The 27371-nt window shown below is 42.8% G+C and overlaps 1 protein-coding gene across 10 annotated transcripts in view; it reads right to left on the bottom strand.

Annotated features, from left to right (window-relative positions):
* The window catches only part of LOC134347038 (amyloid-beta A4 precursor protein-binding family A member 1-like), a 199336-nt gene that overhangs the window by 102046 nt on the left and 69919 nt on the right, over positions 1 to 27371 (bottom strand). The window contains exon 1 of one of the 10 annotated variants that reach the window (XM_063049063.1): positions 21285 to 21481. The exons of the other annotated variants lie outside the window; for them this stretch is intronic. The gene's annotated coding sequence lies outside the window, so the exon portion shown is untranslated. Of the gene's footprint in view, positions 1 to 21284; positions 21482 to 27371 lie in introns of those variants that run through there. 10 annotated transcript variants of the gene reach the window in all.

The following is a 27371-nucleotide window of genomic DNA, read 5'->3' as shown; positions in this document are numbered from 1 at the left end:
ACAAGACTTAGACTGGGATGCGATTTGGGATAATGCTGCCGGTGCTTCGAAAAATCCAAATCATCGGTATATACACTTGAAATTTTGTCATAAAGCATATTTAACACCGAGAATTAGACATCAAATGGGACTGGTTCCTGACCCTTATTGCTCATTTTGCCCCCGCAGAGCCATTGGCTCATTTATACATGTTGTATGGGAATGTCCAGGGGTTTTTGATTTGTGGGGGAAGGTTATCAGTACTCTTACAGAACTAACAGGGGTACAATTACCAATGGACCCCGCTGTACATCTTCTAAATGACGACTCCCACCTTTCCCTTATGGAAAAAACACGCAAAATCTGGCTGGCAGGCCTGACTGCAGCTAAGAAGATTGTAGTCCAGCGCTAGAAACCTCCCCATGATATTTCAAATACTCACTGGCTCCAAAGCTCTTTAGACATTTCTTACCTGGAGCTTTCATCAGCAAGAGTAAATGATACACGACCAAACACAATCATAATGTGGACAAATTTGATATCTAACTTAAAAGATCTTTTGTTAAAATAGGAATGCTTTGTCTGTGTATGTACTACTATTCAGTTGATTGGTGGAGGGGAGATGGATGGGGGGAGAGAGGGGTGGAGGGGGATGGTGATGAAGGTTGGGGGGTGGCTGGGTTTAACAGTCAAAATGTAATTGGCAACTGGTTGTATTGAATGTAATTTGTTGGTGTTGCAATAAAAAATTAATAATAAAAAAATCGGCAATATTAAGCCAAAACCGATTTGTAGGGAAAAAAAATCCGCACGTACAAGCTTGCGCATGTCACGCATGCGCACACAGGTGCCCGCGCAATGCTTCATGGTTATGGCAGTCTTTCTCGGGTAAACATAAGTGTCCCGTATTTGACTGCTACTTTTGTCCCTTATTTGGGAGTGAGAAAGTTGGCAACCCTAGCGACAAAGTTGGAGAGATATGGTCCAGGATCTGGTAGACGGGACTAAGCATATCAGGTTAGCATGGACTAGATGGGCCAAAGGGCCTACTTCTGTGTGGCAGTACTCTATAACCCTCTATAAGTAACTCAAGTACTAGATCTACTCCAACTGGGCCTCTTTCTAACAGCACATACCAACACAAAATCCACACATCACTGGTCTCCTAGCACACAGCTGCTTGTAGGCTGCAGCGTGATATGAAAGCGTCCCTGCAACCTCAAAGCTAATGAGGCAAAGTAAATCATCTGGTAGCAGTTTATTTCAGGTGTCTGAATTCTGCAAAGTTTTGCCTCATATATAGTCCGCACTCTTTCATCCATGAAGGTTGATTTATGGCAAGTCTCAAAGGATCTCCCAGCAGTGAGCGATGGTCACATCATTGAAAAAGTCACCTTGCCATTTATAGTTGCCATGTGCAACTCCAAACTTCTCGCCTTAATTGCATCACCACTGCTACTCCAGTCTGCGCATGGGTTACAGCTGCATGTTAAATCGACCAATTTCCACTCATAACAATATTATATGTCTGCATCCGTAAACATCTTTATGCAAAGTGGGCCTAAGCATAGACATGCATTGATGCCCGTGTCTGTGCACAAGTTCATGCTCACACACGTGCAGAAGCAAAAACATGAAGCAGCAGTGCACCCTTGCGCGAAGGTGTGGAAGTAGAGGTTAAAGTAAGGATAGCCTGGGGTAGTTGTAGTCAAGGGAGACCGTCGGAGACTCCTCTCTTTACTGCAGACAAGATAGGCTGGATTAACTGCAGCACTGTGTACTCAAACCAGACGAGTGAGGCCTCTGCAGTGAGACAGCTCCAGAAAGGTCTTCCTAAAACACAGCGTCCCTTTACACAATAAAGTGCTGGAGACAGACAAGATATCAAAAGGATAACTAAGGTTCTATTGTCTTTACTAACTTCAAAATACCATTGGTTGTCTGCTTGAAGTTTTAAGACACTTTCTTTTGAATATGGTGATTGAACGTGTAAGGAATTCAAATGTATACAATTTATAATGATCAATATTCATAACTGATAAGCCAATTCTGTATAAAAATAGCAGTTGTTTGTTGACGGTGACAGGGGTCCATGCTGTTCTTCTTGTGTACAAGAAAATAAAAGGAATGCTTGAATAGTAAGAGTACGCGTGTTCTGGGCCCAGTTATTTTATTATAATATCGGTGATGACAGTTATTTCAACAATTGAAATGCTAAAAACACCCTAAACTAAACTTCACCTTCCAACTTTAGATGTTTGCTGTCACAAACCCCGCACCCCACCTCCTTGGTGCTGTCTGCCTTCAACCATCTATTACTGACAACTTTATTCAAAGTTGAAAGCAAATTTATTATCAAAATACACATACTTCACCATATACAACCCTGAGATTCATCTCCTTGCAGGCATACTCAATAAATCTATTGAATAATAACAACAGAATCAAAAAAAAACACCCAACTTGAGAGTTCAACTAAACTGCTAAAGACGACAAACTGTGCAAATACAAAAAGAAAGAAATAATAATGATAGAAACATAGAAAACCTACAGCACAATACAGGCCCACGAGCTGTGCCGAACATGTCCTTACCTGAGAAATTACCTAGGGTTACCTATAGCCCTTTATTTTTCTGAGCTCCATGTACCTGTCCAGGAGTCTCTTAAAAGACCCTATTGTATCCACCTGCACCACCGTCGCCAGCAGCCCATACCATGCACTAGCCACTCTCTGCGTAAAAAAAACAACCCTGACATCTTCTCTGTACCTACTTCCAAGTGCCTTAAAACTGTGCCCTCTCATGCTAGACTTTCAGCCCTGGGAAAAAGCCTCTGACTATCCACACGATTAATGCCTCTCATCATCTTATACACCTCTATCAGGTCACCTCTCATCCTCTGTCGTTTCAAGGAAAAAAGGCCAAGTTCACTCAACCTATTCTCATAAGGCATGAGGCAACATCCTTGTAAATCTCCTAATCACCCTTTCTATGGTTTCCACATCCTTCCTATAGTGAGGCAACCAGAACTGAGCCAATACCGTATGCCTTCTTAACGACACAGTCAACCTGCACAGCAGCTTTGAGTGTCCTGCGGACTCGGACCCCAAGATCCCTCTGATCCTCCACACTGCCAAGAGTCTTACCATTAATACTATATTCTGCCATCATATTTGACCTACCAAAATGAACCACCTCACATTTATCTGGGTTGAACTCCATCTGCCACTTCTCAGCCCAGTTTTGCATCCTATCAATGTCCCACTGTAACCTGACAGCCCTCCACACCATCATCCACAACACCCCCAACCTTTGTGTCATCAGCAAATTTACTAACCCATCCCTCCACTCCTTCATCCAGGTCATTTATAAGAATCACGAAGAGTAGGTGTCCCAGAACAAATCCTTGAGGCACACCACTAGAGACCAACCTCCATGCAGAATATGACCCGATAACAACCACTCTTTGCCTTCTGTGGGCAAGCCAGTTCTGGATCCACAAAGCAATGTCCCCTTGGATCCCATGCCTCCTTACTTTCTCAATAAGCCTTGTATGGGATACCTTGTCAAATCATCATCATCATCATCAGGTGCCATGCTCAGTTTGAGCTTTGACTGCCATGGTCCACACATTCCTATTTCAGGTCAAGTGGATCAATTCATTGGTATTCATTTCCGGCTGCTGTCTCCATCATCATTACCGTGCATTGTAACTCCTCTTTCCAAATCACATGCCCAATGAAGCTACGTTGCCTTTTCATGATCTCATACATTATTTCTCTTTTTGTGTTTGCTCTGTTCATGACATACTCGTTAGATATTCGTTTCGTCCATGATATTCTCTGCATCCTCCTCAAAAACCACATCTCTGCTGCTTCAATTCGTTTCCTCATGCTACTAGATATTGTCCAACATTCTGAGCCATATAACATAACTGGATAAATGTAACATTTCAGTACTCTGAGGCGGGTTGTCATGCCTAGTTTAGTTCCACGAGCATGTTGTGGTGTTGCTTGAATTTCCAGCATCTGCAGATTTTCTCGTGTTTATGCCTAGTTTAGTGTTGGTCAGTATACTCTTCATTCTTGTAAAGGTGCCTTTTGCCATCCCTATTCTTCTTTTGATGTCCATGTCGCACCTGCCATCTGATGCCACCCAGCTTCCTAAGTAGCAAAAGTTCTGTACTTGTTTTATGTCTTCCCTGTTTATTTTCAGCCTACAGATAGGATTCTCCTTCTTTTTGAATATCACCATACATTTTGTCATTTTGCAATTGATAGATAGACCCATCTTTGCACTTTCTTCAACAACTATAGCAATTAAGCTTTGTAGTTCTTCCTCTGTACTTGCAATTAGCACAGTGTCAACCGCATATCTAAAATTATTGATGTTTTCATCGCCAACTTTGATTCCCAAGATGTCTTTTATTTTTTGTAATATTGTTTCACTGTACACATTAAACAAATCAGGGGAGAAAACGCACCCTTGTCTAACGCCTCTCTTGGTTTTCGTAAACTGACTCACTTCTCCATCTATTCTTACAGCGGCAGTTTGTTCCCAGCACAGACTTCTGAATGCCTTGCTGAAATCCATATACACTACATCTACTGCTCTACCTTCATCAATGTGTTTAGTCACATCCTCAAAAAAATAAACAAATAAGTAATAACTATCAAGAACCTAAGATGAAGTGGCCTTGAAAGTTGAGTCCACTGGTTGAGGGAACAGCTTAATGATGGGGTGAGTGAAGGCATCCCCTATGGTTCAAGAGCCTGATGGTTGAGGGGTAATGACTGTTCCTGAACCTGGTGGTGCGAGTCCTGAGGCTCCTGTACCTTCTTGCTGATGGCAGCAGCAAGAAGAGAGCATGCCCTGAGTAGTGGGTCCCTGATGATGGATGCTGCTTTCCTACAACAGCATTTCATGTACAGTAGATATGCTCAATAGTGGGGAGGGCTTTACCCATTATTGATTGGGGTGCATCCACTACATTCTGTAGGATTTTCCAATCAAAGGCATTGGTGTTTCCATACCAGGCTGTGATGCAGCTAGTCAATATACTCTCCACTACACATCCACAGAGGTGCGTCAGAATTTTAGATGTCATGCTGAAAATCCACAAACTCCCAAGGAAATATAGGTGCTGCCGTACTTTCTTCGTAATTGCACTTATATGCTAGGCCCAGGACAGGTCCTCTGAAATAATAACACAGAGGAATTTAAAGTTACTAACCCTCTCCACCCGATTCTCCAGTGCTGATTCCTCAATACCACTGACTCAGCCCATAACAATGGTGTCGTCAGCAAACTAGAATATGGCATTATAGCTGTGCATAGCCGCACAGTTATTACTGCAAAGCTAGTGGAGCACAGGGCTAAGCACATAGCCCTCTGGTGCACCTGTACTGATGGAGATTACAGAGGAGATGTTGCCAATTCAAATTGGCTGGTTTCTGTAAGGGAGGAAATCAAGGATCCAATTGCACAAGGAGGGATTGAGGCCAAGATCTAGGAACTTATTGATTAGTTCTGAGGGAATTACAGTATTGAATGCTGAACAGTAGTTGATGAAGTGCATCCTGCTATGTGCATCTTTGCTGTCCAGATGTTCCAGGTTGAGCGAAGAGCCAGTGAGATGGCATCTGCTGTGGCCCTGTTGCTCCTCTAGGCAAATTGGAGTGGATCCAAGTCACTTCTCAGGCAGGAGTTGATATGTTTCATCACCAACCTCTCAAAGTACTTCATCACTGTGGATGTAAGTGCAACTTGGTGATATTCATTGAGGCACATCACCACGCTCTTCTTGGGCACCGGTATAATTGAAGCCTGCTTGAAGCAGAGTTAGTACCCTTACACTGCCATTAGCCACTCCAACTCTCTCGCTGGACTCCATCTGCTTCAGCTCGTTTATAAAACCACCCACAGCCCTGCCCCTCCTGACCTCCGCAAGCTCCTCAATAAATCTCCATGCCCAGAAACTGGCTGCCAGTCCATCTCTTCTTCATAATTCAGAGCCTTGCCTTCAGCTGCTGAGTCTCTGGAATTGCCTGTCTGAACCCTTCTACCTCTGCATCTCCCTCTCTCCACTTTAAAACACTTCTTCAACCAAACACTGGTCACTTATCTTGACTCAGAGTCACATTAGAAAACAGAGTAAGAGAATATCCTGATGGCATTTTGGGACATTGGCACTGTTGAAACACGACATGCTGCAAGGTAACAAATGCTCCTGTCCTATTAATCAAGTCAGGCCTACTTTCTATAATTGAGTTAGCAGGATTGGAGATGAAAATAAGAACAGATGGAGCTATATATGAAAATGTGACTGACCTGTTGACTCCAGAATGGGCAGCCTGTGGAGCTGCTATATGGCACAAGTGATAAGTGAACACAGGCTTCGTTCAAAAGCAATTAACTTCGGCAAAAATGTGAGAAGAGGTGATAGGTTTGTGAACGTAAATGGACAGGGGAGGAAATGTAGAGCACAAAGGACCTTGGTGGGGCGGGAATGTAGAGTGGAGGACGAGACACTGATTGAGTGGTTGGATGGAAGGGGAGTTTAGTTATAATTGGTTATCGACCAAAGCCAGGTGTCTCATTCCAGCTTGGTGAAGAAGTAACAGTTAAATGCTTGTAAACCAGTCAAAAGGTGCTGATGAAAGATAAGAAGTTTTAGAATATATATCTGGTAAATTCTCTGGACATGTTTGAAGAAAAACACACACACACACAAAAACGAACCTCAGATCAAACTGATTAGCTGAGTGAGGAGTATGCCTGAATACCCACAACATTGTGTCAACTGCGGAAGCAAGCGAGTGAGAGAGCAACATGTTGCAGGGCGGCAGCCATTTGAAAACTGCAAGTCTCGTTGGGAGTCAGTCACTGTTGGAGCCAATAAAAAGAAAGGAGGAGTATGTGGAAGAGCTATTGTTTGAGTGGTCCAGGGTTAGAGTGATCCAGTTTTGGTTCAACAGGCTTGGCCAGGCCCAGATGCAGGCTCTAAGTAACTTTCCAGTAAGTTATTTTCCTGTCAGTACATTGCTATTGCGCTGAGAAAGGGGTCCCAAGTTAGTGGTATGCTCCTTGTGGGGACTTGGGTGACCTCCAGCCTCCCTGATGACTACATCTGCATGAAATGCACTGAGCTGCAGCTCCTTGGAGACTGTGCTAAGGAACTGGAGGTTGAAGCTCATATGGGAGACTGGGGTGATATATAGGGGCTACAAGGAGGGAGGCACCCCTAAGTTGAAGGAGGCAGGTACTTTGACTATCAGGAGAAGGAAAGACCTTTTTTGGGGGGGGGGGGTTGGCAACGTACCAGGGAGAAGCCACAGCGAGCAGGTCTCTGGCACTGACTCTGGAAAGGCAAGCTGTAGTGATGGATTTATTACTTAAGAGGACAGAAAGGAGGTTCATTGGACAAGAACGCTATTCCCCACATGGCTTGTTGCCTCCTGGGTGCCATGGTCAGAAATATCTTGGATCGAGTCCACAGCATTCTTGAGCGGGAGGGGGAGCAGCCAGCGGGCGAGGTCCACGTTGGAACGAACAACATGGGTAGGATGGGCGATGAGATTCAGTAAAGCGAGTTCAGGGAGTTAGGTGCCAAGTTGAAGGACAGGATCTCCAGGGTTGTGATCTCAGTTTCTACCTGTGCCACCTGCTACTGAGGCCAGAAATAGGAAGATCATACAGCCATGTGTTCAACTAAGGAGTTAGCGCCGGGGGTGGGGGGGGAGCGGCTTCAGATCTTTGGATTATTGGGCTCTCTTCCAGCAAAGGTGAGACTGTACAGAAGGGAGAGTTTGCACCTGAACTTGGGGGTGGGAGGGGACTAATATCATAGCAGGAAGATTTATTAGTGCTACACGAGGGGAGGTTCAAAGTTCAAATTAGTGTATTATCAAAGTCAATACATGTCATCATATGCAATTTGAGATGCATTTTCTTGTGGGCATACTCAATAAATCATAATAGAATAATAACCAGCCACACCTACTTGGGTGTTCAACCAATGTTGAAAAGACAACAAACTGCACAAATATAAAAAGTAATAATAATAAGTAATCAATAAGAATTGAGAACATGAGATGAAGAGTCCTTGAAAGTGAGTCCCTAGGTCATTGGAACATTTCAGTAACCGGATAAGTGAAGTTGAGGGTAGATATTCCCAGTTCAAGAGCCTGATGGTTGAGGGATATTAACTGTTCCTGAACCTGGTGGTGTGACCCTTCTCCCGACATCAGTAGCGAGAAAAGGGTACGACCAGGGTGGTGGATGCTGCTTTCCTATGAAAATGCTTCATGTAAGTGTGCTCATTGGAGGGGAGGGATTTACCGATAATGGACTGGGTCTTTTTATAGTATTTTCTGTTCGACAGCACCGGAGTTTCCATACCAGGCTGTGATGTAACCACAATATATTCTCCACACACATCTACAGAAGTCTGTCAGTTTAAGATGTCGTGCTGAATCTTTGCAGACTCCTTATGAAGTAGAGGTGTTGTAGTGCATTCTTTGCAATTTCCCTGAAGTGCTGGATGCAGGACAGGACCACTGTAATGATAACACTGAGGAATTTAATATTGCTGACCCTCTCCACCTCTGACTCTCCCATGAAGACTGGCTCATGGACCTTTGGCTTCCTCCTCCTGAAGTCAATATTCAGCTCCTTGGTCTTGCTGGTACTGAGTGAGAGGTTGTTGTTGTCACACCAGTCAGCTAGATTTTCAATCTCCCTCTTATATGCTGATTCGTCAGCACCTCTGCTTCAGCCAAAAACAATAGTGTCATTACCAAATTTGAATACGGCACTGGAGCTGTACTTAGCCACACAGGCATAAATGTAAAGCAAATAGAGCACAACCTTGCAGTGCACCTGTGCTGATGGAGATTGTGGAGGAGATGTTGCTGCCAATCTGAACTGACTGGGGTCTGTAAGTAAGGAAACCGAGGATCCAACTGCACAAAGATGGATTGAGACCAAGGTCTTAAAGCTTCTTGATTAGTTTTGAGGGAATGACGGTATTGAATGCCAAGCTGTAGTTGATAAAGAGCACCCTGATGCATGCACCTTTGCTGGTTTAACTCTAGGTATAAACTAGAGTTGCAGGGGAACGGGAACCAGAGCACCAGAACAAATAGTGGAGTGGTGGTGGAGAAAGGAGTTGTTACACCTACAAGGTCAGTAATCAAAAGGTCAAGCATGATGGGACTAATGTTCCGTTCTGTGCAAGGAGTATTGTAGGAAAGATAGATGAGTTCATGGATCACCACGTGGAGTTATCACACTGTAATCATTAGTGAGACTTGGGTGCAAGAGGGGCAGGACTGGCAGCTCAGTATTCTGAGGTTCCATTGTTTTAGACTCAACAGAGAGGGAGGTATTAAAGGAGGAGGGGTAGCGTTATTGTCAGGGAAAATGTTCAATCAGGACAGACTGGAGAGCTCATCTACTGAAGTGGATGAGTAGAACTAAAGAATAAGAAAGTTATGACCACATTTATAGGATTATATTATAGGCTAACCAACAGTCCACGGGATTTAGAGGAGCAAATTTTTAGAGATCGCAAACCCAAGGTTGTGGCAGTAGTTGCCTTTAACTTTCCACACACTGACTGGGACTCCCATACTGTAAAAGGATGCGATGGGATAGAGTTTGTCAAATATGTTCAGAAAAGTTTCCTTCATCAGGACATAGAAGTCCCAACAAGAGAGTGTGTGATACTTTATCTGCAATTGGGGAATGAGACAGGGCAGGTGACAGAAGTTAGTCTAGTGATCATGATGATTTTAGTTTCAAGGTATTTATGGAAAAGGATAGGTCTGGTCCTCAGGTTGAGATTCTAAATTGGAGAATGGCCAATTTTGATAGCATCAGAAAGGATCTTTCAAGGATTTGTAGGGATAGATTGTTTTTTGGCAAAGGTATAATTGCTAAGTAGGAGGCCTTTAAAAGTGAAATTTTTGAGAGTACAGAATTTATGTATTCCTGTCAGAAGAAAAGACAAGGATAACAGACTTATGCAACCTTGGTTTTCAAGAGATATTGAGGCTCTGGTTAAAAAAAAAAGGTGCATACAGGTGTTATCAGGCAGGGACAAAGGAGGTACTTGAGTTTAAGAAATGCTCGAGAACATTTGGAGAAATCAGGAGGTTGTTCTAGCAGACAAGGTGAAGAACAATCTTAAGGGCTTTAACAGATATATTAAGAGCAAAAGGATAGCGAGGGACAAAATTGGTCCCTGGAAGATCAGAGTGATAATCTGTGCGTGGAGCCAAAAGAGGTGGTGGAGATCTCAGATGGGTATTATGCATCTTTATTTACTCAGGAGACGGACACAGATTCTAGAGGGTGAGGAACTGCAGCAGTGAGATCATGGACTGTATATAGATTCCAGAGGATGGGGTGTTTGCTGTCTTCAGTCAAATTAGGGTGGATAAATTCGCAGGGCCTGACAAGATGTTCCCTTGGACCCTGTGGAAGGTTAGTGTAGAAATTGCAGGGGCCTATGCAAAGATATTTAAAACATCCTTAGCCATAGGTGAAATGCTGGAGGACTGGAGGACAGCTAATGTTGTTTAAGAAAAGCTCTAAGAACAAGCCAGGAAATTACAGGTCAGTGGAAACATTATTGGAAGGTCTTCTAAGGGAGCAGATATACAAGTATTTGGATAGACAGGGACTGATTACTTGATTGGGGATAGTCAACATGGCTTATGCATGCCAAGTCGCGTTTAACCAACCTTAAAGAGTTTTTTGAGGAAGTTACCAGGAAATTTGAAGAAGGCACAGCATTAGATGTTGCCTACATGGACTTTAGCAACACTGTTGACAAGGTCCTGCATGAGAGGTTGGTCAAGAAGGTTCAGTCACTTGGCGTTAAAGATGAGGCAGTTAACTGGATTAGATTTAGGCTTTGTGGGAAAAGCCAGAGAGTGGTGGTAGGTGGTTGACTCTCTCACTGGAAGCCCGTGACTAGTGGTGTGCCACAGGGATCAATGCTGGGTCTGTTGTTGTTTGTCATCTGTCAACAATCTGCATGATAATGTGATTAACTGGATCAACAAATTTGCAGATGACACCAAGATTGCAGATGTTCTGGATAGCAAAGAAAACTATCAAAGCTTGCAGCAGGATCTGGACCAGCCGGAAAAATAAGCTTAAAAAAAAGCAAACACGAGGAAATCTGCAGATGTTGGAATTTCAAGCAACACACATAAAAGGTGCTGGTGAACTCGGCAGGCCAGGCAGCATCTCTGGGAAGAGGCACAGTCAACGTTTCAGGCCAAGACCCTTCGTCAGGACTAACTGAAAGAAGAGCTACTAAGAGATTTGAAAGGGGGAGGGGGAGGGGGAGATCCGAAATGATAGAAGGAGAGGGAGGGATGGAGCCAAGAGCCGGACAGGTGATTGGCAAAAGGGATATCAGAGGATCATGGGACAGGAAGCCTAGGGAGAAAGAAAAGGGGGGGGGAGCCCAGAGGATGGGCAAAAGGTATAGAGAGAGGGACAGAGGGAGAAAAAGGAGAGAGAGAAAAAGAATGTGTGTATATAAATAAATAATTTTTTTTCTCCCTTCACCTCTTCCTAGAGATGCTGCCTGGCCTGCTAAAAAAGACAGATGGAATTTAATACAGGCAAGTGTGAGTGTTGCACTTTGGGAGGACCAGCCAAGGTGGGTCTTGCACGGTAAGTGGTAGGGCACCAAGGAGTGCAGTAGAACAGAGGGATCTGGGAATATAGATCTATAATTCCTTGAAAGTGGTATTACAGGTAGATAGGATCATAAAGAAAACTTTTGGCACACTGGCCTTCATAAATCAATGTAATGAGTACTAGAGTTGGGATGTTACATTGAAATTGCATAAGATATCAGTGAGGTCTAATTTGGAGTACTGTGTCCAGCTTTGGTCACCTACCTACATGAAATATGTAAATAAGATTGAAAGAGTACAGAGAAAATTTACAAGGAAATTGCAGGGACTTGAGGACCTGAGTTATACGGAAAGGTTGAATAGGCTCAGACTTTATCCCTTAGAATGTTAAAGATTGAGGTATACAAAATTATGAGGCATATAGATGGGGTAAATGCAAACAAGCTTTTCCTACTGAGGTTGGATGGGACTACAACTACAATTCATCGGTTAAGGATGAAAGGTGAAATATTTAAGGGGAACATGCAGAGAACTTCTTCACTCAGAGGGTGGTGAGAGTGTGGAATGCGCTGCCGGTGCAAGTGATGGATGTGGATTGATTTCAACAGTCAAGAGAAATTTGGATAAGTACATAGATGAGAGGGCTCTGGTTTTGATGCTGGTTGATGGGACTAGGCAGATGGGCTGAAGGGCCTGTTTCTGTGCTGTAGTGTCCTATGGCTCGAACTTATTTCGATTGGTAATGCCTCTAGTAAAGCACCTCATTGTTTTCCTACTCTGATGCACATTGCTGTGCTCAGACTTACTGTTCCACAGCAAGTCATGCCTGCCATCACCCCATATCTATCATAATCTATTCTTGTTGTTCAACTCTATGGCTTCCAACATCTCAATCCTGGTGTTTAATCCATTGATGGAATTGTCTTTTACTAGTGGTACAAACCCTTTCAAGCGATGCAGCAACCCTCTGCCCACTGAAGAGCTCCCAGTAATGACTATTGCTTCTTGGTGAACGGCAGGTAGCTGATATCATTAGCCACTTCGGCATTACCAGTCCTCCCCCCACCCAGCCCCACCCCAACCCCACTCACAAAACTGCATTCAGGAAACCCTCTCCAAGCTCTCCTCCTTCCATGCTCCTCCTCAAAACTCATCTTTTTTTAACTCATGCTTTCAGAACAACAGGAGGCCACTCAGTCTAGAATCTTGTCCAATCATCAACAAGATTCTAGAGAGAACAGAGGGGAACATGTGCACAATAAATGAGCTTCAATTAATGTAACTGGGTGTTGGATGGTCTCTATTGAATTAACAGGCCAAAAAACCCATTTCTGTGCTGAATGACAATTTTTCTATGATCAAGGCCCATCTTGGTTTCATTTTCCTTCCTGATTCCAATAACACTTCCCTAAAGATGAGACTTCTATCCATCTCAGCCTCTATAGCCTTCAGAGATAGAATTTCAAAATTTATTCTCCAAAACCTGTTCTCCTTTTCTTCATCTTCAACGTAGCATCTATTACTCTGAGAATTCCTCAAGGAAGAAAATAAAAGGCAATGTCTTTAATGTTGAAAAGGCTTCACCACAGAAAATCTGACCGACAATTCATGCTTACTTGAATAGTGGACCAGAGGACGAGATGGTGTTGGAGCTTCATTGAGGAGGACACAATGGTAGAGATTTAGAGAGGGAAATCCCACTATTAACTCAGACACTCCCGTCAAATATGAAATGGTTCAATTGAGAAATAATCAAAAGATCAGAATTGGAGTGTTTGAAAAACAAGGAGGTAATATTATAATATATGGAGAGACCCAAAACCATGGAGAATTATATACTTAGTGCCAAATAAAATGTGTCATTGTTGAACAGTAACTGGGGACAAAAACAATGTCAAACAAGAGAAAATCTGCAGATGCTGGAAATCCAAAGCAACACACACAAAATGCAGGAGGAACTCAGCAGACCAGGCAGCATTTATAGAAAAGAATATAGTTGATGTTTCAGGCTGAGACCCTTCATCAGGACTGAAAAATAAAACATGATAAGTCAGAGTTAGAAGGTGGAGGGGGGAGGGAAGGGAAGGAAAGAAACACAAGTTGATAGGTGAAATGGGGAGGGGAGGGTTGAAGTAAAGAGCTGGGAAGTCAATTGGTGAAAGGGCTGGAGAGGGGCAGAATCCGATATCTGATAGGAGAGGACAGAAGGCCATGGAAAAGGAGGAGCACCAGAGGGAAGTGAAAAGGAGATAAGGAATGAGGAATGGTGGGGTGGGGGGGGGGCATTACCATAAGTTAGAGGAATCAATGCTCATGTCACAGGTTGAAGGCTACCCAGACGGAATACTAGGTGTTGCTCCTCCAACCTGAGTGTGGCCTCATTGTGAAAGTAGAGGTGGCCATGGATTGACATGTCAGAATGGGAATGGGAAGTGAAATTAAAATGGGTGGCCACTGGGAGATCCTGCTTTTTCTGGTGGACAAAGCGTGCTTGGCAAGGCAGTCTCCCAATCTCCATTGGGTCTCACTAATATACAGGAAGCCACACCAGGAGCACTGGATACAGTAGATGACCCCAACAGACTCACATGTGAAGTGTCACCTCCCCTGGAAGGACTGTTTGGGCCCTGAATGGCAGTGAGGGAGGTGGCGTAGGGACAGGTGTGGCACTTGTTCTGCTTACAAGGATAAGTGCCAGGAGGGAGACCAGTGGGGAAGTGGAGAGGGACAAATGGACAAGGGAGTCACATAGGGAGTGATCCCTGCGGAAAGCAGAAAGTGGGGTGGAGGGGGGAGGGAAAGATGTGCTTGGTGGTGGGATCCCATTGGAGATGGCAGAAGTTATGGAGAATTATGTGCTGGATGCGGAGGTTGGAGGGGTGGTAGGTGATGTCAAGAGGAACCCTATCCCTGGTAGGGTGGTGGGAGGATAAGGTGAGGGAAGATGTGCGCGAAACAGTTGAGGGCAGTGTTGATGGTGAAGGAAGGGAAGCCCCTTTCTTTAAAGGAGGAGGACATCCATCCTTCATTCTGGAATGAAAAGCCTCATCCTGAGGATAGTTGTGACGCAGAGAAGGGGAAGACATTTTTACAAATAACAGGATGGGAAGAAGCATAGTCACACCCATCAATGTCTTTTCTCCCATTATGGGGGCATCTGTAGAAAACAACCAAAACATTCCTTCAGCATATAACATGAATTTCTGTAGTGCCTTCAGCCAGTCTAAAATGTCATAACCCATTAAAGACAGACAGCCATTGCTGGAGGAACTCGGCAAGTAAGGCAGCATCTTTGGAAATGAATAAACAGTTGGCATTTCGAGCCAAGACATCTTCCTCAGGACTGGAATGGAAGGTGGAAGAAGCCAGAATAAGGAGATGGGAGTGGAGGAGAAGTAGTACAAGCTAGAAGGTGATAGGTGAAGCCAGGTGGGTGAGGAGGGGGGGGAATGAAGTATGAAGTTGGGAGATGATAGGTGGAAAAGGTAAAGGGCTAGACGAATCTTTACTTCCGCACACCCACCCCCATCTTCAGTTTCTGCAGGGATCGCTCCCTCAGTGATTCCCTTGTCCATTCGTCCCTCCCCACTACTTATCCCTGCAAGTGGAAAAAGTGCTACAGCTACCCATTCATCTCCTCCCTCAACTCCATTCAGGGCCCCAAACAGTTCTTCTAGGTGAGGCAACACTTCACCTGCTAATCTGTTGGGATGGTCCACTGTATCTGGTACTCCCAATGTGGGTTCTCTACACTGATGAGACCAGATGTGGGCTGAGAGGTCACTTTGTCGAGCATCTTCGCTCCAACTGCAAAAAGCAGGATTTCATTATGGCCAACCATCTTTAATTCCAATCCTTATCCCCATTCCACTAAGTCAGTCCATGGCCTCCTCTGTTCTCTGTTGCCACAATGAGGCCCCTCTCAAATTTCATCTGGCTGGCCTCCTATCTGATGGCATGGACATCGATTTCTCTAACTTCCAGTTAACTTCTCCCCTTCCCCTCTCCCTCTTCTTCAATTCCCCACTCTGGCTCCCTCTTGCCTCTTCTCCTCACCTGTTTATCACCTCAGCTGGTGCATCTCCTCCTTCACTTTCTCCCATGGTCCATTATCCTATCAGATTCCTTCTCAGCCAGCCTTTAACCTTTTCCACTTATTACCACACAATTTATTTCATCCCCCTCGCCCAGGCACCTGGGATCACCTATCACTTTCTAGCTTGTAGTCCTTTACTTCCCCTACCTTTACATTCTGGCATCTTCCCCCTTCCTTTCCAGTCCCAAAGAAGGGTCTCAGCTCAAAATGTCAACTGTTTATTCATTTCCATAGAGCTGCCTGACCTGCTGAGTTCCTCCAGCATTTTATGTGTTGCTCTGGATTCCCAGCATTGGCAGAATCACATGTTTATGAAATACACACAGTCCTCGGGTTGCAGAAGGGTCTGTTCTTGGGAACTGTCCATGTGCCAATATCTCTGTCAGAAACAGCATTTTTATAGCTACCTACAGTATATTCAAGATACAGTTGCTATAATTCTTTCGTTTCTTGAATAATAAGACCATAAGACATAGGAGCAGAATTAGGCCATATGGCCTATCGAGTCTGCTCCGCCATTCAGTCATGGCTGATTTTTTTTTCTCTCCTCCTCAACCCCAGTTCCCAACCTTCTCCCGGTAACCTTTGATGCCATGTCCTATCAAGAACCTAACAATCTTTGCCTTAAATACACCCAACAACCTGGCCTCCACAGCTGCACGTGACAACAAATTCCACAAATTCACTATCCTCTGGCTAAAGAAATTTCTCCGCTTCTCTGTTTTGAAAGGGCGCCCCTCTATCCTGAGGCTGTGCCCTCTTATCCTAGACTCTCCCACCATGGGAAACATCCTTTCCACATTACTCTGTCTAGTGTAAAGTTTCAATGAGATCCCCCCTCATCCTTCTAAACTCCAGCAAGTACAGACCCAGAGCCATCAAATGTTCCTCATATGATAACCTGTTCATTCCCAGAATCATCCTTGTGAACCTCCTCTGGACCCTCTCCAATGCCAGCACATCTTTTCTAAGATGAGAGGCCCAAAACTGTTCATAATACTCAAGGTGAGGTGTCACCAGTGCCTTATAAAGCCTCAGCATCATATCCTTGCTCTTGTATTCTAGACCTCTTGAAATGAATGCTAACATGGCATTCATTTCCTTCCTTTTCAAATCTTGTTATTGTTACATTATACAAAAGAAATAACACAAGTACATTGAATTAACAACACTTACAATGTCTCAAAAAAGACTATCTTAAAGATTGAAAAAAAATTTGTGATAACAAAAAAAAACCCACTAAGCAGAAAAGTGAGGGAAAAAAAAAGAACCCATTAGGTATACAACCCCAGAGCCATACGTCATACAAAAATCTTCTAAAAGTAAACATCAAACCGCCAGCAAGAAAAGAAAATATACCAAAAAATTTACAATTAGATCATGGAAAAAGATCTATCAATTAGCTCAAATGACAAGAACGAGCAGATGAACCCCATCTTTTCTCAAAATCAAATAAAGATTCAAAGGTTCGACTTCTAATTTTCTCCAAACTAAGACACAGCATCACTTGAGAGAACCATTGTGACAAAGTGGGAGCCGATATATCCTTGCACTTCAACGAAATGGCCCTCCTAGCTATCAATGTAACAAATGCAATAACGTTGGTCAGACACAGAAATACCATGAATATTTTGAGGAATTATTCCAAAAAGCACAGTTAATTTATTAGGTTGTAGATTAATTTTAAGTGCTTTAGAAATTGTTGAAAAAACCGACTTCCAGAACTGTTCCAATAAAGAACAAGACCAAAACGTATGTGTCAGTGTAGCTAGCTCAGTTTTACATCATCACAATGACTATCAACATTAGAAAAGGTTTTAGAAAGTCTCTCCTTCCTCAAATGATAACAATGTAAAAATTTAAATTGAATCAATGGATGGCTGGCACAAATTGGGAAGAACAGCTAACCAACTTCAAAATCCGCATCCAATCCTCCGTCATAAAAGTCAAATTGAGTTCCTTTTCCCAATCCTGTTTAATCTTAGATAAAGGATGCTTATCTCATTGCAATAATAAATTATAAATTCTTCCAATAGAACCACTGATCGAAGGATTCGTACTCATAATAGTATCTAACAAGTCAGCCTCCAATATGTAAGGAAAATTACTTAAATATTTTTGTAAAAAATGTCTAACTTGAAGGTATTGCAGAAAATGTGAGTATGAAAGAGAATATTTATCAATTAATTGTTCAAAAGACATCAATCTATCTTCTTTAAATAAATCCAAAAAAGAATTAATACGTTTATTTTTCCAAAGTAAAAAAATTGGATCACTCAAAGAAAACTTAAAAAAGTAATTTCAATAAATTAAACCAGAGGTCCCCAACCACCGGGCCGTGAGGAAACGATATGATTTGGCGATATGAGTCAGCTGCACCTTTCCTCATTCCCTGTCACGCACTGTTGAACTTGAACGCATGCAAGGTCATTACCCGCGCGTCATCCATGTCAGCGCGGGAAAGAGATCAACTCCTCCAGCTTGCTGAAAAGTATGTCTGACATAACATCTCTGCCTGCATTCTGGATCAAAGTCAAGGCTAAATATCCTGAGATAGCCACGAAAGCACTGAAAACGTTGCTTCCATTTCCAACATATCTCTGCAATGAATGCAACGAAAACTAAATTGTGGAATAGACTGGACATAAGGAACCCCCTTCGAGTATCGCTGTCTCCCATCACCCCTCGATGGCACCGTCTCGTTGCAGGGAAACAAACCCAGGGCTCCCACTGATTCAGCGATATTGGTGTGTTGCAATGATTTTATATGTTCATACCTGGAAAATATGTGCTGTGTGTTTAATATCCAAACGTTACTTAAAATGTTCTGATGCTATTGACTTATGTGACTTATATAACAATTACAGAACAGAAACAGGCCATCTCTGCCCTTCTAGTCCGTGCTGAACACTACTCTCACCAAGTCCCACCGACCTGCACTCAGCCCATAACCCTCCATTCCTTTCCTGTCCATGTACCTATCCAATTTTTCTTTAAATGATAATATCGAACCTGCCTCTACCACTTCTACTGGAAGTTTGTTCAACACTTACTTCAAGCTCCCCTGTCCTCCCCTGATAATTGACTTATCACTATATTCATGCGAGGAAAATATACACAGTGTGTTTAATATTAAATTTGTTAGATAAACCCTTTTAGAAATGAAATTGAGTGTATTAGCCACTTATCACCTATATTCCGTTCGTGATTAACACTCCCCCCGAACAGAATCGCCAAAAACGATTTGTAGGAAAAAAATCGACACGTACACACATGCACACTGGTGCCCGTGCAAGGCTTCATGGTCACTGTATTCTTACTCGGGGTAAACACCACATATTTGACTGCTACCGTTGTCCATTGGCAACCCTCCCCCCACCCCCCCTCCACCCCCGGGTCGGCCGGTCCGCAAGAATATTGTCAATAATAAACCGGTCCATGTTGCAAAAAAGGTTGGGGACCCCTGAATTAAACTACAACGTTTAAATTTTTTAAGATTAAAAAAAAATGTGGAACTGGAGCCAGATTTGTAAAGAATACTTAATCACAGGATATAGGTTTAAATTAACAACTTTAGCTAATTGTATAGGTAAAGCAGTTCCCAATAACGAGGTTAAATAAAACTGTTTTACAGCTTTCAGTTCCAGGTCTACCCAAATTGGCCGATCACTCTTATCAACCCAATATAACCAAAAAGACATATATCGCACATGAACAGCCCAATAATACATTCTTAGATTAGGCAAAGCAAGACCTCCATCTTTTTTCAATTTTTTAAGTGACATTTACTAATTCTTGGTCTTTTATTATTCCAAATAAAAGATAAAATAATAGAATCTTTTTTTTTGATTGGACATGGCATTCATTTTCATAACAATACCCATAATTAAACTGATGGAATATATACTACACCCAATCCTTAATAAATACAACTTTGTTGAATTACTTGGAAAATATGATTTAAAAACATATAGATAATTTGAGTAAAGTTGGATTTCCATAAGTCAGGTCATCTGGGAAACCTCTATTTTTGAAGGGTGATCCTAAGCTGTTATACAAGTAAAGCATTTTGGGAACTACAAGCTTCAACAAAGGAAATGATAACGTGTTTACCATTATTTTGGGAGGGAGCACCTGACTTGGTGTTATGGGGTTATAGCAGAGGGGTGAGTGGGTCGGGAGAGAAAGAAGATGAAGGATAGATGGGAGAACTCCCATTGTCTTCTACTGGGATTTCAGTTTTTGTTCTGTATCCATCAGATAGAAGGCAGACAGGATCCAGGTTAATATCTCATAGAAAACAGTACGTTTTTCAACAAGGAGCAGAATTATGAAAGAAATCGACTCTGATGTTTGGAAAGTAATATACAGCTGTTCAAAGAGATGGATGTCAATGAGAGTTATAGATAAGGAGATGGTTGGAGAGTAATTCAGAAGAGAAATCTAAAGAATTTATGTTAACCATAAAACTTCTTGATCTCAATTTCAAAGATAGTAGGAGATGCATTCAAGGGGAAGCTGAATTAACATATACAAGAAAAAAAGAATGAACTTTGATGAGGAACTGAAGAGGGATAGAAGGAGCCTTCTATGGATGATAAACACGACTATCAAAGATGTAGATACTGGAATCTGGAGCAACACACACAGATGTAGTGGGTCAGATAGAAAAATGGACAGTTGATATTTCAGGTCAAGACCTTTCATGTGGATGGACTTGAGTCTCTGTCAATGACTGAAGGTGGAGCCACAATGAGAAGGGAGAAGCAGTGGGTAGAACAGGGGCAGCATGGTGGTGTAGTGGTTAGCACAACACTTTGTATGCAGGCGACCTAGGCTCAGTTCCCGCCACTGTTTGGAAGGAGTTTGCATATTCTCCTCGTGGGTTTCCTCCAACAGTCCAAAGACGTAACAGTTGTTAGGTTAATTGGATATTGTAAATTCTCCTGTGATTAGGCCAGGGTTAAATCAGGTGACTACTGGGTGGCGCAGTTCAAAGGGCCAGAAGGACCTACTCTGCGCTATATAAATAAATAAATAAATAGAAATTCAGGTCACCTAAGAAGCAAGAATCACAGGAACATCGCTTTGGGGCTTGAAGCAAGAACACGACGGGGCTCCTCAACAGCACATGGTCCCAACTACATAGCTCACTGGAAGTGAGGATTTAATTTTTCAAAAGGTAGGCTCAGTAGATTAAATTTAAATAAAGGTTGTAAATTGATTTTAATTAATGTTATTTACATGAAAATTTATTGACAATGTTGAATAGTAAAGTTACTAAAAACCATAAGCCAAAGCAATATGAATAAAAATATAAGCTAAGCCACAATTTTGTACCCAACTTTGAAAAAACATTTTCTTATGAAGTGATATGATCAGGCTCAAATATAGCCCTAGCACGTGAAACCTGAGTTTGTTTTCTGCTGCACAAATACTGAGTTCTGGGTCAAAATTGAGATAAGCACACATGGATTTCATCTTCAACTGAAACGACATGATTTCTATCCTGGCTTTTGTTGCTTATTGAACAAGAAAAAGCTTGCTCACATATGTAAGTTGAAAACTGCAGCAAAATGTTCATTACTTTCCTATGAATGGCAGGATACTCTTCTTTCACAGAAATCCAGAACTTGTCCAAGGACAGGTCAGTAAATCTCGAGTGCACGATCAGACTGCAGCTCACAATGTTCTTCCTTTTCTCTCAAAGTCAAGTTCTCAGGCTGAGCAGAAGATTCAGAGAAAGGGTCCCTCATCCAGTCATGTACTTGTGTTGAAAGAGAGGAAAAATACTGTTCAGTTTCCCTCCAACTTTATACTATACCAATAGAGTAAGGGAAAGTTGGGGGAGGTAATTTGGGAGGGAGAAGTTGATGTCGTGGCCCAAGTAGGGCGAGTCGATTTAATTCTCAGAAAACATACTTCACACTCATCAGCCTATGTCCTCCCCTCTGTGCAATACAGTGCTCACCAAATATCAAAAGCCTCCCCTATCTCATGTCAAAAATTAAGAATGAACTCAACCAAAGAAACACGGTCCTACTGCGCATTGCCATACTGAGCTGAGAGATCTCTAACGGGATTGCTGATGGGGCTGCTTGGTCACTGCCCACCACTGCAAGAGCAAGCGCTGCACGAAGTTCAAAATAAACAATCTTTTTTTATATAATTACGATCTTTTGCTGAACGGCTAGCAATCTCTCACAGAACCCTGGTTGAGAAACCCTGGGACAGACAGTCAAAATCTTTTTCCCCCCCCAAAGGCAGAAATGTCCAGTAGTTGAGGATATACGCGAAGAAAAAATGAGGTACAAAGACAAACTAGCCAAGAATATAAAGGAGGATAGTAAAAGCTTCTTTAGGTATGTAAAAAGGGAAAAAATAGTTAAGACCAAAATTGGGCCCTTGAAGACAGAAACGGGTGCATTTATTATGGGGAACAAGGAAATGGCAGACGAGTTGAACAGGTACTTTGGATCTGTCTTCACTAGGGAAGACACAAACAATCTCCCAGATATAATAGTGGCCAAAGGACCTAGGGTAATGGATGAACTGTAGGAAATTTATATTAGGCAGGAAATGGTGTTGGATAGACTGTTGGGTCTGAAGGCTGATAAGTCCCCGGGACCTGATGGTCTGCATCCCAGGGTACTTAAAGAGGTGGCTCTAGAAATCATGGACGCATTGGTAATCATTTTCCAATGTTCTATAGATTCAGGATCAGTTCCTGTGGATTGGAGGATGGCTAATGTTGTCCCTCTCTTCAAGAAGGGAGGAACAGAGAAAACAGGGAATTATAGACCGATTAGCCTGACGTCGGTGGTGGGAAAGATGGTGGAGTCAATTATAAAAGATGAAATTACGACACATCTGGATAGCAGTAACACGATCGGTCCGAGTCAGCATGGATTTACAAAGGGGAAATCGTGCTTGACTAATCTTCTGGAATTTTTTGAGGATGTATCTATGAAAATGGACAAGGGAGAGCCAGTGGATGTAGTGTACCTGGACCTTCAGAAAGCCTTTGATAAAGTCCCACATAGGAGATTAGTGGGCAAAATTAGGGCACATGATATTGGGGGCAGAGTACTGACATGGACTGAAAATTGGCTGGCTGACAGAAAACAAAGACTAGCGATTAATGGGTCCCTTTCGGAATGGCAGTCGGTGACCAGTGGGGTACCGCAGGGTTCAGTGCTGGGGCCGCAGCTGTTTACAATATATATTAATGATTTAGATGAGGGAATTAAAAGTAACATTAGCAAATTTGCTGATGACACAAAGCTGGGTGGCAGTGTGAAATGCAAGGAGGATGTTATGAGAATGCAGAGTGAATTGGACAGGCTGGGTGAGTGGGAAGATGCATGGCAGATGCAGTTTAATGTGGATAAACGTGAGGTTATTCACTTTGGTGGTAAGAACAGGAAGGCAGATTATTATCTAAATGGAGTCGTTGGAGGAAAAGGGGAAGTACAACGAGATCTAGGTGTTCTTGTACATCAGTCACAAAGCAAGCATGCAAGTACAGCAGGCAGTGAAGAAAGCTAATGGCATGCTGGCCTTCATAACAAGGGGAATTGAGTATAAGAGCAAAGAGGTCCTTCTGTAGCTGTACAGGGCCCTGGTGAAACCACACCTGGAGTACTGTGTGCAGTTTTGGTCTCCAAATTTGAGGAAGGACATTCTTGCTATTGAGGGAGTGCAGCGTAGGTTTGCAAGGTTAATTCCCGGGATGGCAGGACTATCACATGTTGAAAGATTGGAGCGACTGGGCTTGTATACTCTGGAATTTAGAAGGCTGAGAGGGGTCTTATTGAAACATATAAGATTATTAAGGGATTGGACACGCTGGTGGCAGGAAGCATGTTCCCGCTGATGGGTGAGTCCAGAACCAGAGGCCACAGTTTAAGAATAAGGGGTAGGCCATTTAGAACGGAGTTGAGGAAAAACTTTTTCACCCAGAGAGTGGTGGATATATGGAATGCTCTGCCCCAGAAGACAGTGGAGGCCAAGTTTCAGGATACTTTCAAGAAAGTGATGGATAGAGCTCTTAAAGATAGCAGATTCAAAAGGTTATGGGGATGAGGCAGGAACTGGATACTGATTGTGGATGATCAGCCAGGATCACAGTGAATGGCGGTGCTGGCTCGAAGGACCGAATGGCCTACTCCTGCACCTATTGTTAAAAAAAAGATATGCATTTCAAGTGTGAGGGAAAAAGTTTATAAAGAGATGGGGAAGTTTTTTTTGTTAAATACAGAGAGTGGTAGGTGCCTGGAATGGGCTGGTGGGGTGTGGTGATGTTGGGAAGGGTTGGGGGAGTGCTGGAACCAAGATAACCACATTTGAGAGGTTTGTTAGACAGAAGAACATGCAGGGATATGGATAATGTACAAGCAGAAAGGAATTAGACATTGTGGGATGAAGAGTTTGTTCTTGAACCACACTGTTCTTCGTTCTATACCACTGCCCACTCTGTCATTGTCACCTTGTCCGCATGAGCCCACCTCCCGCTGGGGAAAACTCCACTGAGGTCAGGATACAATTATTTCTCTCCCCCAGTAATAAGGGGGAAGTTTATAACCTGGCCTGGCATCAAATGTAACTAAAATGAACCTTATTATAATCAATGTTTTCAGGACACATTTGGTGTGAAGAGATGAAGTATATTCAGACAGTAATAGAAACTATTTTTAAATTTTATCTTCTCAGTTCACTTAATTGCAAATTCACAAGATTCTTAATAGCAACTTCTATCAGAGTGGTGTCACATTGAAAGGGAAAAGCACATTGCTGCTCTTGAAGGTTATTTTTAGTTTCACTGAGGCTTAAAGCCTCTCATTTGTCCCGAACAATTCACTGAGGCTTAAAGCCTCTCATTTGTCCCGAACAGTTCACTTTATCCTCTGTCAAGATTTCTCTATTTCTCAAATTCTTACCAAATTCCAGCCTCCACTGCATTCCCCAATTCAACTAATCGATCACGCTGGAGATACCTTCAGCTGCCAGAGCCCCGAGCCCTGGAATTCCCTCCCCAAATCTCTCAAAATCCCTCCCTAAATCATAGCCTGACATGGCAATTTAGATGCCCAGGAATTAAGAAGCTACAAAGGATAGTGCAATCAATTCAATACATTATGGGCACAACTCTGCCCACCATCATCAGTATGAGGTGCTGTCTCGAGAAAGCATTATCTATCGTCAAAGCTGTGCCATTTTCTCACAACTACCATCAGGCCAGAGGTAGAAGTCTGAAGTGCCACATTACCAGGTTCAAGAACACTTACAGGATGGGAATAAACAGTCAATGTTTCGGGCCAGGACCCTTCATCAAGATCCTGATGAGTGGTCTCGGCCTGAAACGTTGATGGTTTATTCCCACCCATAGATGCTGCCTGACTTGTTGAGCTTCTCCAGCACATTGTGTGTATTGCTCTACGAGGGGTGAATGATAAGTTCGTGGCCTAAAAGAGTCAATTTTAGAAAACCTAGCACATTTACTTTTCAACATAATTCCCTCCTACATTTACACACTTAGTCCAGTGGTCATGGAGCATACGGATCCCTTCTTTGTAGAAGTGGTCCACAGCAGGGGTGATTGATAAGTTTGTGGTCTAAGGCAGAAGGAGATGAGGTATTAACTTCAAGCTTTCTGCATAATCACTCAAAGCGTTGAACTGTACGTGCATGTAACAAGAGCTGTATAACTCACCTTGCAACTCATGACCAGTCTCTTCACCCCATAGGAGATCTTTCACTATTCTTGATAGAGTTCTCTTTGTATGTGTCGAACACAACATCTATTCTGCTACTCTGACTGCCTTCCCTCAGAGCCATACCCAGAATTGTTGTGGCAACATCTCTGAAAGTAACTTGATCACCTTTCACTCTTTGGACCAGGTTCATTCCATCAACCAATGTAGGAGAGCTTCCTGGGAGTTGCTTTTCTACTGCTACATTTTTCTGCAAGGTTGTGGCTAAAGTAGCTTTATTTGTCTTTCTCAGCGATCTTTCTGGTGTGGACAGGGCCCAGGGCAATGGTCCAAGGGGATGAGAAAGGATATCCTCCATACATAAACTGCTCCCTTGTGCCATCACTATGATGCGTCCAAACAAAGACCTGTCTGCTTTCAAGATGATCGCTCTCCCATTTGATTTCACTTCTCTCTTTTTACATATATCACTGAATGTTTTCAGCTTGTTGGTTTTCATTGGGTCATGGAATTTCTTTGCTGGTGGGTCTTCCTCTAGTCTCTCATCCTTGAAGGTTGCATAGCATTGCTCACCAATCTCATATGCCTTCATCAGGTCGGAGACAATCTCCTTGGGGGCTGCCTTTGCCGTAGAGATGCTAATGAGGTCCCACTTCTCTGCAAATGGGTTGACCCATTCATGTACGAGGCTAGCCACTGCTGAAACTGCTTCCTCATCTTTCTGGATTCTTGGCTGCTGTAGCTCTGCATGACAAAGCTCTGATTTATTGCCTTGCACCATCTCCCTTAACTGTCCCAGGAATGCACTGCGGTGCTCAGCTGTTATGTAGTAAAGCTTGATAGCTCCAGCATTCAGGCTGAGCCGTGATGTGTCTCCAGGAGTCTGTGTGTCTTTGTTCACTGTGGCTTCAATAGCCTGGTCCACAGGGATCTGCCCAAAGGGGTTGTTACTTGACAGCTGCACTGAGAATTGGCCTGTCTTGAAGGCCTCATACACAGAAGGATTCTTCCCTGAGAGGAAGAATCTGTGCAGACAGTGGACTGCTTTTATAAAATATTTCCAACAATTACATTCTCCAAATCTTCATTTTCATTGTAACATTCAATATGCTTGTCCATACCTTCAAATTCTTGAAGTAATGTAATAGTTTCATTTCACTCCTGTCCACTTCTGGCATCTCCAAGCTTGAATGCTTGAAACCACAGTGAGCAAAACAGTTCTGAATTGTCTTACTGCTTATTTCTTGCCATCTATCAGTGACAAAAACCACTGCTTTTTGAGCACAAACACACGCAATTGATGCTATGCATTTAAAAGCTCTTCGCTGTAAGCGCGATGTAGTGTCACATGTGCATGTGACTAACACTAGTTCGAACTGTTCAGCAACAGTCTCCTGTGCCAATTAAGCTGCATAGTGTCCCAAATAAACAAAGGAAATACCTGCTATTTTCTTGATTAGTTTTTGTCCTTTAAGAATCCCAAACAAACGGCTGCTCTAATTAACCAATGGCCCAATTAACCGGAATCCACTATCATATAAAATCAAAACTTTATAGACTTCCATTTCGAAAGCACCTTTCAGTGTCACAGGAAATGAGGATAATTATGTTGGAAACTGGCAGCAACTAAAGATCACACTGGGGGAAGAAAAAAGCATCTCTGACAATGCAGCATCCTATCTGGAGAGGAAGTTATTGATCTGAATATCTCGCCATTCAAATATAGCTGGCTAGATGAGACAAAAAAAAATGAGAAAGCAGTAGTTCCTTTAACCCTCAACTACATCAGAAGCCTTAAACACTAGGTAGCAAAACAATGCAATAACTTTTGGTGCAGTAGACTGCATCAAAACATAGTTTAAAAATAAATTCTACTCTACAGAAATGTGCGTATACACACACACACACACCCACCCCACAGGAT

This window comes from Mobula hypostoma, chromosome 5, assembly GCF_963921235.1.
Source record: "Mobula hypostoma chromosome 5, sMobHyp1.1, whole genome shotgun sequence".
Classification (NCBI taxonomy): domain Eukaryota; kingdom Metazoa; phylum Chordata; class Chondrichthyes; order Myliobatiformes; family Myliobatidae; genus Mobula; species Mobula hypostoma.
The sequence above is the reverse complement of the archived record's forward strand: the minus strand, read 5'-3'. Positions and strand labels throughout refer to the sequence as shown.